Source organism: Merops nubicus, unplaced genomic scaffold, assembly GCF_000691845.1.
Source record: "Merops nubicus isolate BGI_N331 unplaced genomic scaffold, ASM69184v1 scaffold7388, whole genome shotgun sequence".
Lineage (NCBI taxonomy): Eukaryota > Metazoa > Chordata > Aves > Coraciiformes > Meropidae > Merops > Merops nubicus.
In genome coordinates, this window is record NW_008625059.1 from 1 (window position 1) to 16439 (window position 16439).

Sequence of the window (16439 nt, forward strand, 5' to 3'; positions counted from 1 at the left end):
AGAGATGCTCCAGCCCCTCAGCATCATGATGGGACACCGAGGAGAGCTGGTAGATCTATGGAAGGAAGGGGGACCACACTAAGCAAAATAAGCCTGACTTTCCTAATAAACCCCCAAATTCTCCAAAGAAAGTTGTTTCAATAAGATTCTGATCAAAAAAAAATCATTTTCTTTAAAAACCAAAGGTACAGGTGGAAAACATTGATCCTGTGGTTACTACAGTAAGATTTAGAGCACGTTGTTCTCCCACCAGCTGCAGAGCTGGCTGCTTGTCCCCTCTCCTCATCACAATGCTGTGGCAGGTCCCACAAAACCCAATTTACCAGGTGACAAGAAAGGTCTTACTAGAGCCACCCCCTCCCCTCTTTCCAGGGCCAGTAGAAGAGGCAGGACCCACACTAACTTTTACAAACTAATATGATTTCCCCCACCCCAAATTGGTGTTTAAAGGATTTTTGTTGTTTTGAAGGAGGGGGACTTGTTTGAGGGGTTGGTTGGGGTTTTTTTTCCTTCACAAAACAAAGAAAATTCTGCTGGAAAAAAAATAGATTATAATTAAGGTGACATTTTTCAATAAGAACAAAGATTTGAAGTGGGGTTGTAACTTAGCAATGATTTCTGAGATTTTTTCTTTTCATTTTCTTTGCAGTGTGAATAGACTTTTTTTTTTTTTTAAGTCATAAAAAGTCTTTGTCTGGAAAGAGCATCAATTAAAAAAAAATATTAAAAAATCATTTTCCTTTGAAGGTATGTTTTAATTCCACCAAGAGAGAGAAGTTAGTGTAGCTGGGATACAGGACACACACTTACATGCCAAATAAATTACAGATTTTAAAAGAAATCATTAGAGGAGAGTTTTTAAAAAGCCCAAGTTTGGCAGGAGCCTTTGCTGCACGACCTCTTCCTTGAACAAACCTTTTCCAGCACTTAAAACAAGCTGTGAGGTGAATTTGGGCAAGATCATTTCTTCTTTTGGCAGGTAATTATCTCAGGAGATGATCTGAAAGCAACAATAGGTCAAAAGTATCTTCTGGAGTTTTTCTTCTTCTGGAGCGGGAATATTTTGCACCTTCAGGATGTTGAAGCCACTGAGGATTAAATTCCCTGTGGCAGAGAATTCACCCAGGCTCAGCCACCTTCTCTGAAACCACCCTGGAACTGTGAACGTGCAATCAGGGGGAGGATTATTTTGCAAGAATCAAAATCTTCCAGTCAAATTTCATTTGGAAGAATTAATTCATGCTCTGAAGCTGCCAAATTTACAAACACCCTTCACTCCTTTCTAACCACGAGTGGCTCCATCTCCTGCAATCCCCCATGAGCTCAGCATTCCTACAGGAGCATCCCTCTCCTGCCTGGGGAAGCATTGAGCTGAAAAGATGAAGGTGAATAAGCAAAAGGAGAAAAATTGGAGATGGTGAGGAGGAGGAGGACAGTAGGGAGCAGGTTGTGGTCTCCCTGCAACCATCTCCTGGCACTGGTTTCTTCCTGAGGCTGCAGCATCCAAGCTGGGAACCTCTTGTGAGACCTTTTTGCCCATTTGTGTTAGTAAAAGGCTCCTTATAATCCACTCACTGCAGTCACTTGGGAGTTGCCTTCAAACGAAGGGTATGGAGAAATGCTTTTCTCAAGTTTCTTCGAGGTGTTTTGCTTGTTTTATTCTTTTTTTACAGAAAACTCAAAGTGCAGCTCTTTAAAGATTAAAAGAGAATCATTAATCCCCACGAAGTGCTGGAGAGCCTTCCAAAATGAACCCCCATCTTCCTCAACCTCATGCAGAAGCGGAGCCCCCCGTTTGACAGACTTGGAAATATCTCATAATACTTCCAAAATTCCCAGCTTCAGCTTGGAAGCTCTCCCCAAAGACTGGTTTTTCCCTCGTCTCTCCATGGATTTACAGTCACCTGCCAACATCTGAGCTGCTGGGGGAGGTTTTGGGCTTTGAAGTGACAATGCATCAAAGCCAAGGCTCGATCGATGCCACCCCCACGTCACCTCCAGTCAGACAGTGACATGCCAGCAGGTACCATTTCCAGCTTGCTCTATTTGCTGCATCCAAAGAACATTTTCTCTGCTTCTATCCCTTCCTAGGACTTGGTGGGATTAAGAATAACTAAAAAAAATGGAAGAAAAAAAGTGGCACCTCCCTTTCTTGTTGGGTGTGATGCCTTCAAGGGCTCTGCTGCTTGAATTTGTCTGATGCAGACCCATAAATGCTCCCTCACGTAAAACAAAGCTGGGATCACCAACAAATAAGTTGCCCAAACCAGGAGGATGAGAGTGAAATCTCTCTCCCAAGAACTAGCTTTTTAATTCCACTTGTTCTCCCAAAGGGGAAACTGAGGCAGGCAGGACAAACGACCCAGATATGCTTTGAAAAGAGCCCTGGTCTCCCAGACTCCACTTCAGCTGCTTCCTATCTCAAAGCCTCATTAAAAAAAAATGACTAAATGGCAATTTGGGCAGCTCCTACACAAGCCTCAAGTATTTATTTCCTTTCCAGGCTGCACTACTTCCTAGATAGATCTTGAGATGCACTTGGCCTCATTGCCTTAGGGATGGTACAGGGCTTCAGAGCAAAAGAGGGGACATTGTCTGAGTCCTAGCACCAGGATTTTTAGATTTCTCTTTAAACAGCAGTAATAGGTGGGTAGTAATTAGCAGTGCTCACTGAATGCAGCTACAAAATCCTCCTGCAGAAGCTGGAGTCATTACAAGGCACTCCTGCAAGGGGAAAGGAACACTGAGAGATCCAGAGAAGCTTCTTTGGTCCCTGTCCAGAGAGAGGAGATCTTAAAAAACAGATCAAACCCCACCCCCACTCCCCCAACCATCTTTACTTTCCTTTAGCTGACTGAAATCCCAGTGTGGCAAATCATAACTCCTTCTGCTCCTTAGCAATTATTGATCCTGGGGCAGCAGGACTTCAAATGGTGAGAATTGTGCCTAGCAAATATTGTTCTTCTCTTGGAGAAGTCTGTCCTTCTAACGTTCTGCCCCCACCTTTGGGGAAGAAGTGGTGGGAAGAGAGGAGAGAGGTTGAAATGGTGCATCCAGCCCTTGGGGTGGGTGTCATCAGGATGAGGAACCATCCAGTCCTTCAGAGAGGGAGGTGATGAAGGCAGGAGGCCAAAGACCAGCCCCACTTGGGGAAGAGCCCAGCCAGTCATGCCCAGGTAGGAGGAGGGCAGGATCTAAGGCTCAGTTTCTCCTCACTGCTGCTAATGTGGATACCCTGAGGACTTTAAGCCATCCCTCTTTGGCTGCTAAAAGTGGGGTGAGGAGATCCCAGTCCTTGTCTGCACTGAAGCTGTGGTGTCTGGCAGCAAACAGACAGGAGCCTGGCTCTGGCCTGGATTTGCAACTGTGGTTGAAGCAAAGCCCATCACCTCCCTGCAAGACTGAGAAAACTACTTCAGGCTTTGAACATGGGCAAGTTCTTCCTGAGATACCACTACCCTGAGAACCTCCCTCTGCTTACCAGACCTCAGCAAGCTTACAGAGGGGGCTGCACTGCCAGATGCTGGAAGAGAAAGCCTGACCCATGCTTTACTCACACTTTTCTCCCTATAGGATAAAGCCCAGCTTGGGCTTTGCCTCTCTTACCCCAAGCAACCCCAGCTCTCCCCTTGGGGAACAGCCCACCTCACCCCACTGCATCCACAAGGTTCCCCCTCAGCACCCAACGGGGAGCAGAGGGCTCAGCTTTGATTTGGTGGATTTCAAAAATGGTGGGTTTTTTTAAAGTCCTTCACTTCTTTCATCAATTCATGAGAGCCTTGGACTTCTCAGCCAAAATTTTGTGGCTGTGAGAAGAGCTTTGTGCTTTAAAGGAGCTCAATATGACTTAGTGGGCACAGAGGTGGACGAGTGTTTGCTTTTGCAGCCATAATATACGCTGACTTATAAAAGAGCCTGAGAGAAGAATGATGGTCCTGTCTTTCATTATGAAGAATTTACTGTTGTTTTCACTCTTATTTGTACAGAAAAAAAAAACACTTTGAAGCAATGCTGGGTTTGAATAGTTGAAAATAAAAGCCAGTGTTGAAGATCTAAGCACAGAGTCACGTGCTGGCCCTTAGCTCTGCCTGGGCAATTAAAGGGGCTGGTGTTAAAAGAAAGTGCCATCAGCATGCTATTTTTCTCTCTAGTAAGTACCATCTATACAAATGTAACATTTTCTGCTGGTTTTTTATCTCCCAGTCCCTGAATTAGTCGAATTCTCAGAGCATTTCTCCTCCACCATGTTTTAATTAGATATTTGGACTTCATTTGTGCTGCAAGATGAATTGTGGGGATGACACCAAACACTTCCCATCCCCAGCAGATGAGCTGCAGGCACAGATCTGTTGGGTAGAGGTGGGAGCAATCAGAATTCTGGGATGGTTTTGGGACCAGCTTGGGATGAGCCGAGTCCCCACCACAGCCTGAACATGTCTGTTCCTATTGCACATATCCAGGGGAAAAATATCCTGGAGCTTCTTGGCCTGGGAGTGAGGTTGGGGTGCACTGTTCAGAGGTGAAGGTGAGGTGATGATTTCCTACTTCAGCTTCATACCCTCTCCTTGCCAGATGGGTTTCATGCAGGAGAAGTGTTCAGTAAAATTGATCCCAGTTTTCCCTGCTCTGATCCCAGTTTTCCCCATGCAAAGCCAGGCAGTGTTGTCAGCACATCACCAGTGCCTGTGGCATGGGCTGCCAGCTCATTTCCTGCACGCTGCTCAGCATTGCAAAGCCTGTGCCAGAGTCTCTCTCCTTTCCCAGAACGTTGAAGGCTCAGTCAAGCAGAGCTCAGCCTCTCAGCAGCCCAGGCTGTGAGGATTGCAAACCAAAGTGCTCAGAAAAAACACCAGAAAGTGCTCAGAAAACCAAAGTGCTCAGAAAAAAACTGCTGTGAGGGCAGCAGCTGGGGAGGATGCCCCAGGAGGAGACTGGTCTCCTGCAGCACAGGATTCAGCAGGGAACACAGCTCACCCCTGCAGCAGGAGGAATGGATGCAGCAGGGATTCCTAATGCCACTGCTTGGAGATGAATGGGAGGGAAAGCTCCTGGGATGCATCCCCTAAATGCAAACCCCAGCCCCCCTACCTGAGCATGGGAATCCAGGGAAGTCACCAGCACTGAAGACTCTCAGATGCTCCTGGTTCACTCTCACCTCAGGAGTCTCCTCCTCTAACCAAATGAGTTTGAAATGATATCATGGAATAACAGCCTCATCCAGCTGATGGTTTTGCCACCTACTGGGGAAGTCCCTTCCTTGCCTTTGAGGTTGGAGGGCTCGTTCCCCTCTGGGGACCATCCTTGGTGAGAAGAGCGATGGCTTTCTCCATCTGCATAGCACTGCTGCTCTGCAGAGAGGTCCAGGCTGAGCACAGCCCGAGAGCAGCTGCTTGCCCTGGCAGAGGGAAGGGAGACAAAAAAAAATTCATGAGCTTCTCTTCAATTCAAACTATTGTTCTGACCTCTACATGCCTATAAATAACCAGTTTCCTTCTGAAAAGTCCATTCAAAATGACATTTCGCACCCTAATATCACAATCAGATGTCGTGATCTTAGAGAAATTTGGTCTTTTTTTTTTTTTCCACGGTTAATTATTTTATTTAAACCAATCCTGCCTTGCAGCTGCTTAGTTGCATGTTGAGAGGAAAAGCATTTTCATTACCCAGCCCAGCTGTTCCACCCCACAATGCTGAGGAGCTCTAATCAAATGCCATTCACCAGCATCCCCTGGTAGGAATTATTTGTAGCCTCATTTGCTGGTGAATCCCCTCCCTGCGCTTTCAAGATCCTTGCAGCTGGATTTTTAGTCTGGTTTCCAAAAGAGATGAAGTTTCTGCAGCTGTGCTGGTGGATCCAGCAGATTCTTGTGGTCAGCCCACTACCAACGTTTAAAGTCATTCAGTTCTGGGTGGAAGGATGGGGAGGAGAAAGGAAGGAAGGGTCTCAAATATAAGTTTCAGGGAAAGTATGGCCTGAGTAAAGCAAATGAAACCAGGACACCATGGGACTTAAAAACTCATTAATCCTCCTAGTATGAGATGCAGCAGAACAAACCCCAGGAAGGCAGAGCTGGTGGTAATGGGAGAGAGATGCTCTAAAACATGAATCACAGGCTCCAAATGAGGGAGTGGAAAGCAGGACCACTCTCTTCTAATATTGTTTCCTGACAGCAATAGGAACATTTAGGGGAAAGATTCAAGGAGCTCTTGTATTTGGAGCTCTGAAAAAAAACACTACAGAGCTCTTCAGGGGCAACGTTAAGCAAAATTGCAGTCATAAAAAAAAATAACAAACCACAATGTAAATAGAGCAATCCTCCTTGGGATTGGGTCTGAAGGCAGAAGTCTGTGTGTTTTGGGACAAGGAGGATGGGAGAGGGGGTCCAGAGATGCATTTCACAAGGAGCTGGTCTCCTCTGCTTAAGCAATGCTGTCTCCCAATGCCCACTGTAGCCCAATGTCCTCTCCCAGACCCTTTTTCTACAACTCTGTGATGGATTAACAGACATCCAAGAGCAATAGGGGAATTTTAGGTTGAAACCCAAACCCCATTGAATTCAAGGAGTTCTGCAATTAATCCAAATGGCTTCCTTGTGATGGAGCTCTACATTTTGATCAGCTCTACTGAGATTTGTCAAGTAGAGCTACCAGTTGCAGGAGACCCTGTTATCCCACAGTCTCTCCAAGGAGCTGTGCTGGACAGTGAAGGGCAGTTGGCTGGGATCTCATGGGTGTCTTTACCCAGGTAGTTCTTGGAAAGCCTGGAAACTGGGTATTCCTTCTTTTCTTGGCTCCTTAGGTCTGATATTGTAGTCCTGCACTTGTCTCACATCACCTGCACTCCATAATGAAGGGTAGAGTTGGTGCCATTGTTGTTTGGGGTCTTTCTTCTGCTGTAGCCACAGAGTTAGAAACAGATAAAAGGCCATGGCAGAAGATATTATGGGAGCATTAGCAACTAGCTTTGAAAATAAATCAAGGAACTGTGGAAATAACATTTGATGACACGGAATTTTGGGAAGAGGATTTTTTTCAAGATCAGTTGTTTGAATCCTCCATGAAAACCACTAATGCATTGTCGTGCCTCAGGAATTGGTGGTAATTTAATTCCACTTAAAAAAACTGCTGTCTCCTGGTGTCCTGTTCTTCTTCCCTTTCAGTCCACTGCTCTGTTTTCATAGTTCATTAAGAGGTAACTAAGGCTCTGAGGTTGAACAAACAAAGCTAGAAATAGGACAGTGGTGATTTAAAGGGAAAAAAAAACAACCAATATCCAAAGGCTACGTCAAGACCCTGCTGACTTCACTGCAAACAGTTTGCTAACAACAGCAGTGGGACCAAGGAGCTGACAGTTTAAGTAGGATGGCCTTGGTTTCATTAAGATCTTGCTCAGCTCTAGGTCTTGCTGAGATCCTGTGGCAGTAAATTCCCCAAGTTATTCATGTCCAAGAAGGGTGTGTAAAGCTTCACCTTCAATATTCAGTTCTTACCAAAGGAAAAAGGGAATAAGTGGGGTTCAAGCAGAGCATTAACAGCTGAAGTTGGCAGATCTAGTCATGTGGAGACATGGATGAGTCACTGATGTCCATGACACGAGTTCCCTTGGCTGCTAAATGAAAGGCACTTACCCTAACTGAGAATTACCATCTTCACCAGCCCAGCACTGAGGTTCAAGGTGGATTTTCCCATCTTCAGCTCTGAAGAGTCCTTTTAAGCTCCTACTCAAGCAGTCCTGTGCTGACAGCCAGCTGGAGTCTGTTGGCGTTGAAGGACATGATACTTCTGGATCTCTCTCTTCAAACACATCCCTGCTTCTTGGTGAGAGCAGACCTCTAAGCCACGTTGTGGGTTGTACCATGAAAGGAATCTCTGCAAGAAGCTGGAGGACCTGGCTGCCCATCAGCTGTATTTCAGTAGCATCTGCTCAGGGATGCTTTCGAGTGATGATGCTCTGGAGAAGCTCCTCCAAGGAGCACAGCACCTGCTACCCTCTTGTAATTCCTTCAGCAGGCATGCACACCAATGATATTTATCCTTGGCTTAGCTTACCCACTACAGCAAATTTCATTTCCTGAACTCACCCTCCCCATTTTGTTCATTAAATTGTCTTTTCTTATTTACAGCAACGAGGCTGGGAGGATGACACTTCTGGATGTGTGAAATGTACCCACTTCAAACACTGCTCATGCAGAGTGGGTAGCTGCATTCAGACAGGGTATGAAAAATAATATACCAGGCCCAAATGTCAAATATAATCACGGGTGATATTAACCTCCCCAGTGAAAGGAATACATCCCCTTTGTGAAATAACCTGGCTTTAATGTTCAAGATTGCTACAGCAGATTAAACGGCAGCCCCTGATAAGTTGCCTACACTAAAAGCATCATGGAAATTGAAAACATAATGTGCCTCACTTAAGTGATTCACACTATTAATATGTAGAGTTTTCTAGGCTACGGTTTTATCCAAGTTGAACAGTGGGAATAAGTGAGGGTTTGCTTCCTCATTTTTTTAGTTTTTTTCTGAATAACAAAAGAAAACAGATGCATTTATGTCCAGGGAAGAAAGAGGGAAAATTGTTTCTAAGAAATAAAGGTTGGCACTTGGAGCAAAATCTATTCCATCCCCCTCGACTCACGCCGTGGGTTACGTGGCATCCAAAACCACTACAGGCAAGAAGTGCTGGAACCCCCTTTGTTAAACACAGTCTGCACAGCAGGGCTGGGACTTTCCACAGAACCCCCCAAACCTTGGTGAGGGTATTTTGCTATTCAGAAGCTGAACTGAACCTTAGATGGTGCTGAGTGAGGCCAGACTCCAAATCTGGTAGAAGATGATGGGGGAAGAGACACTTCAGAGCATCATTTCTGCAAGTATGGGATGTTAAACTGGTCACCTGTGGGATGTAAGAACTCGTTGCAGGAGATGATAAAAAACAGTAATCAAAAACCCAAACCAGACCCACACTCCCCCTTCTCCACGCAGACAAAAGGCCAGAGTAAAGTAGATGTAATAAATCATTAATAAGCTTACTCTAGACTTCGATGCAAATGCTAATTACTATGGTAATATTGAACAAGATGATTTGTGGATGCTTACAAGACAGGTTTAGTGGTTCTTCAGAGCATGGCCATGCACTCCCCAACAGATGCACAGCCTGCATTCGCCTGCAGCTTCCAAACCTTGAGAGATTTAGAAATATCAGATTTCCTTTCAATTATGGGCTCTCATAACCAATTTCGCTGGCGAGCTTCAGGCTGGAGATCTCAGCTGTAAGAGCTAAACTGTACTGTTTAATCTGCTTGTTGACTTTTCAGATTTAGTGCTGCACCTTTGGTCTACAAAAAACATTGTGCAGCTGCTCCTCTTCCCTTAAAGGCTACTTAATATCCAGAGCTGCTCTCTCTTCAGAAACGATTCATTGTGAGCCTAGAAATCCCTTGGCAGCGCCTCTGCAAGCTTGGGATAAAGCTGCTTTAAAGTGGCCTTCCAAATGGACATGGACAGTGAAGATATTACCCCTCGCCCACGTCTGGGAGCTCTCAGCTTGTTTTCACAGGGATGCAAAGGAACCTGCCTCCAGCCCCCCTGGGAAACACTGAAGGACAGAAGAGGCCAAAAGCATCTTCTCAGTGGCCAAATGAGAAGGGGAAAAAAGTCAGCACTCAACGATGTCACAACCTGGGGCTTGAAGAAAGTGGAAGAAGCCAAAGGGAAGAAATCCCAGTGTCCGTGTATCTATGCACACACTGGTGCTGGGGGGGCAAGGAGGAGCTGCTGGTTCTGTGTGGAAAAACAAGAGGATTTCAGCAGTTCTCTTTCCTCATCCCCCTGCACAGGCTGTGGCCATGGGCTCCCCAAAACACATGCTGAGGATAACGCTGCCACACAGATTCTTTGCTAGAACCTTGAGGAGAGCTGGGTTGGCTCTGTTGCAGACTCAGATTAATTATTTGGTACATCCAAGAGTCATTCCCACGTCTCCTGGCTGCATTAATGCCTCAGCTGCCACCATTTCAAAAGAATTATCGTTTACCAAAATCCCAGACATCTCTCCCCAACACGCTCGCAGCAGCAGCGAGGAGGGTGGAGGGATGGAGCCAGAGAGCTGCCCCAGCCTCTCTTCACAACTCATTTCACCCCAGGTAATACGCTCTTTAGCCTTTTATTTTATAGATTTAAGCTTAGCTAATCGTGAAAAGCAAAACCTTTGTCCAGCTCCCAACAACTCCCCAGCTTGCAGAAGGCTCTTGATATACCCAGCGAACGAGAGTCCCAACGCACCAAAGCAATTTTCAGCAGCAATAGCCTGTGAAAAAATCATGAAGCATTATCACTCATTAACATTACAAGACAGAAAAAGCTGGGCTAGGGGAAAGAGCTGAAACCTCTTTGATTTTTGATTTTTTCCATGGTGAAGTGGATGGCTGAAGGAGAACTACACGGGGTGAATCCACCAATGAGCCAGGGAAAAAAAAATCTCACCCTTGTGTTTAAGTGGGTAAAGGTGAAGGTCTGAGAGAGGTTGTTCCAAGCTGAGGGAGGTTTACTTATCTCATCTCTTTGCCTGTGAATGCATCCAGCACATTTCAAGCAGAATTTCACCAATTTGCTTTCTGCAGGAAGGGCTTTAAAGTGATCAAACGCCAGGAGAGTTCTCAGCATCCTCTCTCGTTTCTGCCTGCAGGAAAAATCACATTTGCATTTTTCTCATGGATGGTTGTTGTCAAATTGAATTCCAGGGACTGAAAATTGAATCCTGCTGAGTTCTGACAACTCTTTTTTTCTTGGATTTGAATTTTTGAGGGTTAAAAATACCAAGGAAGACTCACACTGGCTTCAGCAATGAGAACCAGACCTTGCAGTGACTTCCTGTGAACTAGATGGGAAGAGCTGACAGCTCAGCAGTTTACCAAAAACATCACCCCAGTTTTCAGCCTAGACAATGAAAACCCAATTCCTGGGCTCAGGTATGTTACTCTCTGTCACTTGGGGACCCATCCACTTGTCCCTGGGTTTATTTATAAAGACAGAGCATGCTGAAGCTCAGCCTATACCTTAGGGGTATCAGCTATGAATTTTTGGCCGTGTAATATTCTTAATAACCAGGTGTTATTAAAACTTGTCTGTATGGATGCCTCTCCTTTTGTGTTTTTATTCTTTTAAAAAGTATCTGGCATGTCAATCCTAGGAACCACGAACACAGTAAAACATATTCAGTAGTTAATTCATAGTAACTGTTATCATGAAGGATTTCAACTTTAACAGTGAGCCACAGCCTGCAGAAATGACAGGGCAGAATCTCAGCTTTCAAATCATTCCTCAGAAAGCAAGTCTGGCTGCTGGGTCTCTCAGGAATGGCTTTTCCTCCTGAAAATAAAAGCCCTAGCCCACTCCTCAGAGCACTAACTAAGCCAGCAGTGTGTATTAGGTAAATAGGAGCTGGCTGAATTAACAGCAAGACTACAATAAGCTGTAAAATTCTTCGACCAAAACAACCCATTAAACTGCCTGATTTCATTTTTCACCTTAATGGTCTCGTTGGAAGGACCCTGAAGAGATTGATATTCATTTCTTCCACTCTGAGCCAAGAAATACAGAAATATCCCCAAGAGGAACAGCAGCAATTCTGGAGAAAGCAAACCCAACCTCTTCTTGGTTCAGCTCAAGAAAGAATTAGGAAATATGCTGCACAAAGACCCAAAAAGCAGCGAGCCGTTCACACCTCCCTTTGGGGTAAATTAAGGCATTTTTGGTGGGTGTTTTATAGCTGGCTTTGCTTTTTACACCTTCCAGGACAGGAATGAGTCCTCTTGCTTGGGGTATTTCTACAGCCCAGTGAGTTACAAACGAACACACTTGGGGAGTTTTGGGAGAGAGAAGATGAGTGGGATTCCCACACCAGGAGAATATTTCACTCATGGTCCAAACCACTTTAAAGGAACAACATTAAACCTCTGACTGTTGGCCCACCCATGCTAGGGCTGGAGGAGGCTTTCTATGGTTTTCCTTCACTTTTGGCAATTTTTTCTGACTTAAGGCAGACAACAAATAGGATGGGGAGATGTCCAAACTGTGCAGGAGCAGGTTGGCATGAAAGGGAAATTCTGTGTTAACTGCTTCCCTCCTACCTCCTGGAAATGGGGCAAACTGAATTTTAGACCTAGAGAAGAGGGATTCAACCCTTCTCCAACACCATTCCAGTGAGCTTGCTGCTCCTCTGGAGTCAGTAATTTCATCAGTCTTCTCACTTAAGAAATGATCGATTTTCTCATATTACAAGGATAAAATTTAGCCTGTAATGTAGGTCACAAAACCATTTATCTCCACCTGCCACGTCTCTGGGCACTGTACAATGAGAATTAATGGTAATAATAATAAACTCCTTTGGAGTTTAATGATTATTCATTAGCAGGAGTACATCTGTTCTGCAGTCTCCTCTTCCTCGGCTGCCTGACACTCTGGGCTACACTGCTTATGCTGAAGAGAAACAATCAATAAGCACCACGAAGTCCTAGGCTTTGGGGGGTGCTAATTTCCCCCTTCACTGAGGGAGGCACGGAGCCCCTTGCTCCACACCTGACTCCCTGTGCTGAACAAAAAACCCACCCAATAAAACATGCAATGAAAAGAAATCACATCTCCAAACTGCCTCTCATGAGGACTGGGAGAGCTGTTGACAAGGAGACACTGGGGCTCTACAAGGAAGATGGATTAGGGCATACTCCTCACCAGCATCAAGGTGAAGAAGCTGAGAAACCATATCCATACCCCAGATCCTTCCTGGGCCTCTGGTAGGATCAGAATGGGGCAAGCATGGGGTTGGAGAAGCCATCACTGCTCTGCAGGGTCCTTCCTCCACTACCAAGGGACTTGGGCAAGAACCCCAGCGATGGTTGAACCCCCAGGAGGCAGCACTGGCAACCTCAATGGGATAAATATTTCACTGAGAGGGGCTTTAACCCCACGTGGACCTGTGACTCGAGTATTTTAGCAAGTCCTGAAGCTCTTTCTGAGCAGAACATCACACCTGGTTCTGAAGTTTTCGTGGCACATTTTATGTGCTGCACATCCAGGGAACAAGAGCAGTCATCCCACAGTCAGAGCACTCTGAGCTCCCTCTTTTCTCTCTTTTTGACCTCTGAATACAATTCATTTTAGGTTTTATGAGGCAATTCATACCCAGATTTTGTTAGAAGTGGAAGATCCTTTTATTTCCTCGGTGTATTCAGCACACAGAAAACCGGTGCCATGGTTAATTTTATTTCTATGCTTTCTGTGTTTTAATAATGATCTCCTCAGGTCCATTTGACTCCGAATAGATGGAGGAGATAGATGTGAGTTGGAATAATGCAATCGTGCACTTCAGACAAAGCAAAAAAATGGTAAAAATTATGGGTAATGAATATGGGACTGAAGCAGAGACATGAAAGATTGCTTGAAGTTATAAAATCAGATCTATTTGCACACCTACCAGCTATGTGTACAGAATCTCAAAAGGATATGCAGCTATGCTGCCAAGAAAAACGTAAAACGATAAAAAAGAGATTACTTTTGTGAAAAAATATTCCAGAAGTACAAATACAATACACACATATAGCTCTGGGACTGCATCTCTAGCTGCATTTTCTCTCTTTCATTGTCCTGAAGCCAAAGGAGATAAAGACTGACCAGAACAACAACAAAAGTTCTTCTTGTGACACTGAGTAGCTGGTGTTGAATGCCAGCAGGAGGTGATGATGGCACGTAGCCTCCTGCTCCTACAGACCTACCCTTGACCTTCAAATAACTCATTGACCCCTTCGCTGAGCTCTCTCCAGGTCACATTCCCATTCCTTGAGCTGCCCGACAGAGGATCTCAAACCAGATGAAGCCACAAGACCCTTCAACCACCTTCTACACCACTAATTCCATGGCAGAAGACTTTTCCAAGTGCATCCAGCAAACTCAGAGCATCGGGCAATGTCGGCAGCGGGACTCGTGTGAAGGCAGCCAGGCTTTGTAAGCCTTGATTAAAACCCAGGAAGGGATTTAGTTACAGTTTAACATTCTTTCTTCAGCCCATACTCACAGTTTGCATGTTTTCATTGCTCTGCTGTGTTAGAGGTTCCAGGGGATGCACACACGGTGCAGACATCCAGAGACTCAATGGTGCGTGTGCCTTACAGACCAAGAAACAGGCAAATGAACGTCTGCCTGTGCTGGCTGCTGGGATCCCTCTGGCAAAGGCAAGGAGAAAAAATGAGATAAATGGGGTTAAACACCAGAGAGTTTCAGAGAATCGAATCATAGCTTTGGTTGGAAGAGAGCTTTAAGATCTTGGAGTTCAACCCTTTCCCCAGCACTGCCAGGTCCCCACTGCCCCGTGTCCCTCACCCCACATCTCCACGGCTTGGAAACCCCTCCAGGGGTGGGGACTCCACCACTGCCCTGGGCAGCCTGGCACAGGCTTTAACAACCTTATTGCAGAAGAAATTCCTCCTCAAGTCCAACCTCAACCTCCCCTGGGGCAACTTGAGGCTGTTTCCTCTTGTCCTGTCCCTTGTCCCTTGGGAGCAGAGCCCGACCCCCCCCTGGCTCCAGGCTCCTGTCAGGAGCTGTGCAGAGCCAGAAGGTCTCCCCTGAGCCTCCTTTGCTCCAGGCTCAGCACCTCCAGCTCCCTCAGCTGCTCCTCACCACACTTGGGCTCCAGACCCTTCCCCAGCATCATTGCCCTTCTCTGGCCACACTCCAGCTCCTCAGGGCTGGGGCCCAAAACTGACCCTAGGATTCAAGGGTGCTGAGCCCAGGGGGACAATCCCTGCCCTAGTCCTGCTGGCCACATTGGTTCTGATCCAAACCAGTAAAACAGAGCAAAACATATAAACAAAACCAAGTGTTTTCATTAACACACAAAACAACTGACATCTCCCTCTGGTTTTGGCTGGGTTTTTTTTCACCACATGAACTCAACAGCCCCATCAGCAGCACCTCTGCCACTGGAAAAGGCAGAATCCCCATGCTGTGCCCCACTGAAGTGCAAAGGCTGATGCACAGAGAGCTGGGAAGCTCCTGATTTCCTAAGGAAACAGAAAAGGGGTAGCCACAGGGTGGGTGGTAGTGCCCCGTTGCAGAGTTTTGGGGTGCTGGGGACCGAAGCCCCTCAGAGAGCCCCAGAGCCTTGTAAGGTCCCTGCTGAGCTGCTGCACGCTCTGGTTGAATTGTGCAAACCACTGAGGACAGCACTGCTGCTCTGGTTTCTGCTGGGAGGAGGGAGGAGTGGATGTTTCAGGCTCCATTGCAGGACCAGATGCAAAACCTCCTTGAAGAGCAGCCCAGTTCTGACCTTTGCTTTCCCTGCCCACATCCTGCTGCACCCCGAGGGCCCAGAAGCTGAGCAGGAGCATCATTTTTAACAAGATGCTGCAGGCTCAGCCGAGCAATTCATCACAACAGAAAGACCTTTCCAGCTTCTCCCAGTAATTCTTTTCAAGTGGGAGGATAACACAATGGAACGGAGCTGCCCTTCATCACTTGGAGAGAGACGTGGGCTTTGAACGTCCCCAAGTGAAGTGGTTCTGCCATAAATCCTCCTCCTTCTCCATCTTCCCCGGCCCCTTCATCCCCCAAAGGGATGCCACATCTCAGCCCTGTGTGATCTTCCCTCTCCAGGCTGATTAGCTGGAGTTCAGGGAGGTGAGAGCATCAGCATCCTCCTGGGGACGTTTGATGGAGCGAGTTCTCCCAATTAGCCTGGAGCTGCTGCCTCCCCTTCACAAACACCCCAGCACCAGAGTTTAACGAAGAGCCTCCCACATTGCCTTTCTCCAGCCCTCTCCACCATATCAAAGCCTTTGAGAGTAGCTAAGGACAACTTCTACTGCTGAGCAGGACCCGTTGGAGCGTCGGCTCGTTAGTGGCGTGCACGGAGCCAGGGAGCATCCGTCAGCCCATCCTGCCAACCCAGCTCCCCAGGAGCACTCACTGAATACCAGCCAGCCTGTCAGGCTGTGAAGTTGACCTCCAAGGGAGTCACCAAAGGGTCTTTCAAGCAGAAAGGTCACCCAGCTCATCTGCTTCCAGAGGAGCTGATTAGAGCCGACTCGTTTCAGGAGCCAGCGAGTCCGTCCTCTCGGTGGCTTTTTTTTCTCCCTCTTTTTGCAGTAATGATCTGCAGCTCTGTGGGGGAGGACAGCAGCAGCTCTGATTTTAATAAATAACATTTGTGAGCCGGCTTTCGAGGCTGCAGCTTGGCGAGGGAGCTGATGAAGCAGCGGGAGGGAAGATTAAGGCAAAAATGAGTGCCCAGAGAAACAGTGCGGATGCAGCGCTGGGGGTGATGGTGGTCCCTCACCTGGGTAGGTCTGGGGCACCCATCCTCTCCATCCTGCCCTGCTGCTGGCTGGAATGCCACTGAGGAAATGAGAAACAACCTGCAGAGAAGGTGTGTGAAAGCCCCA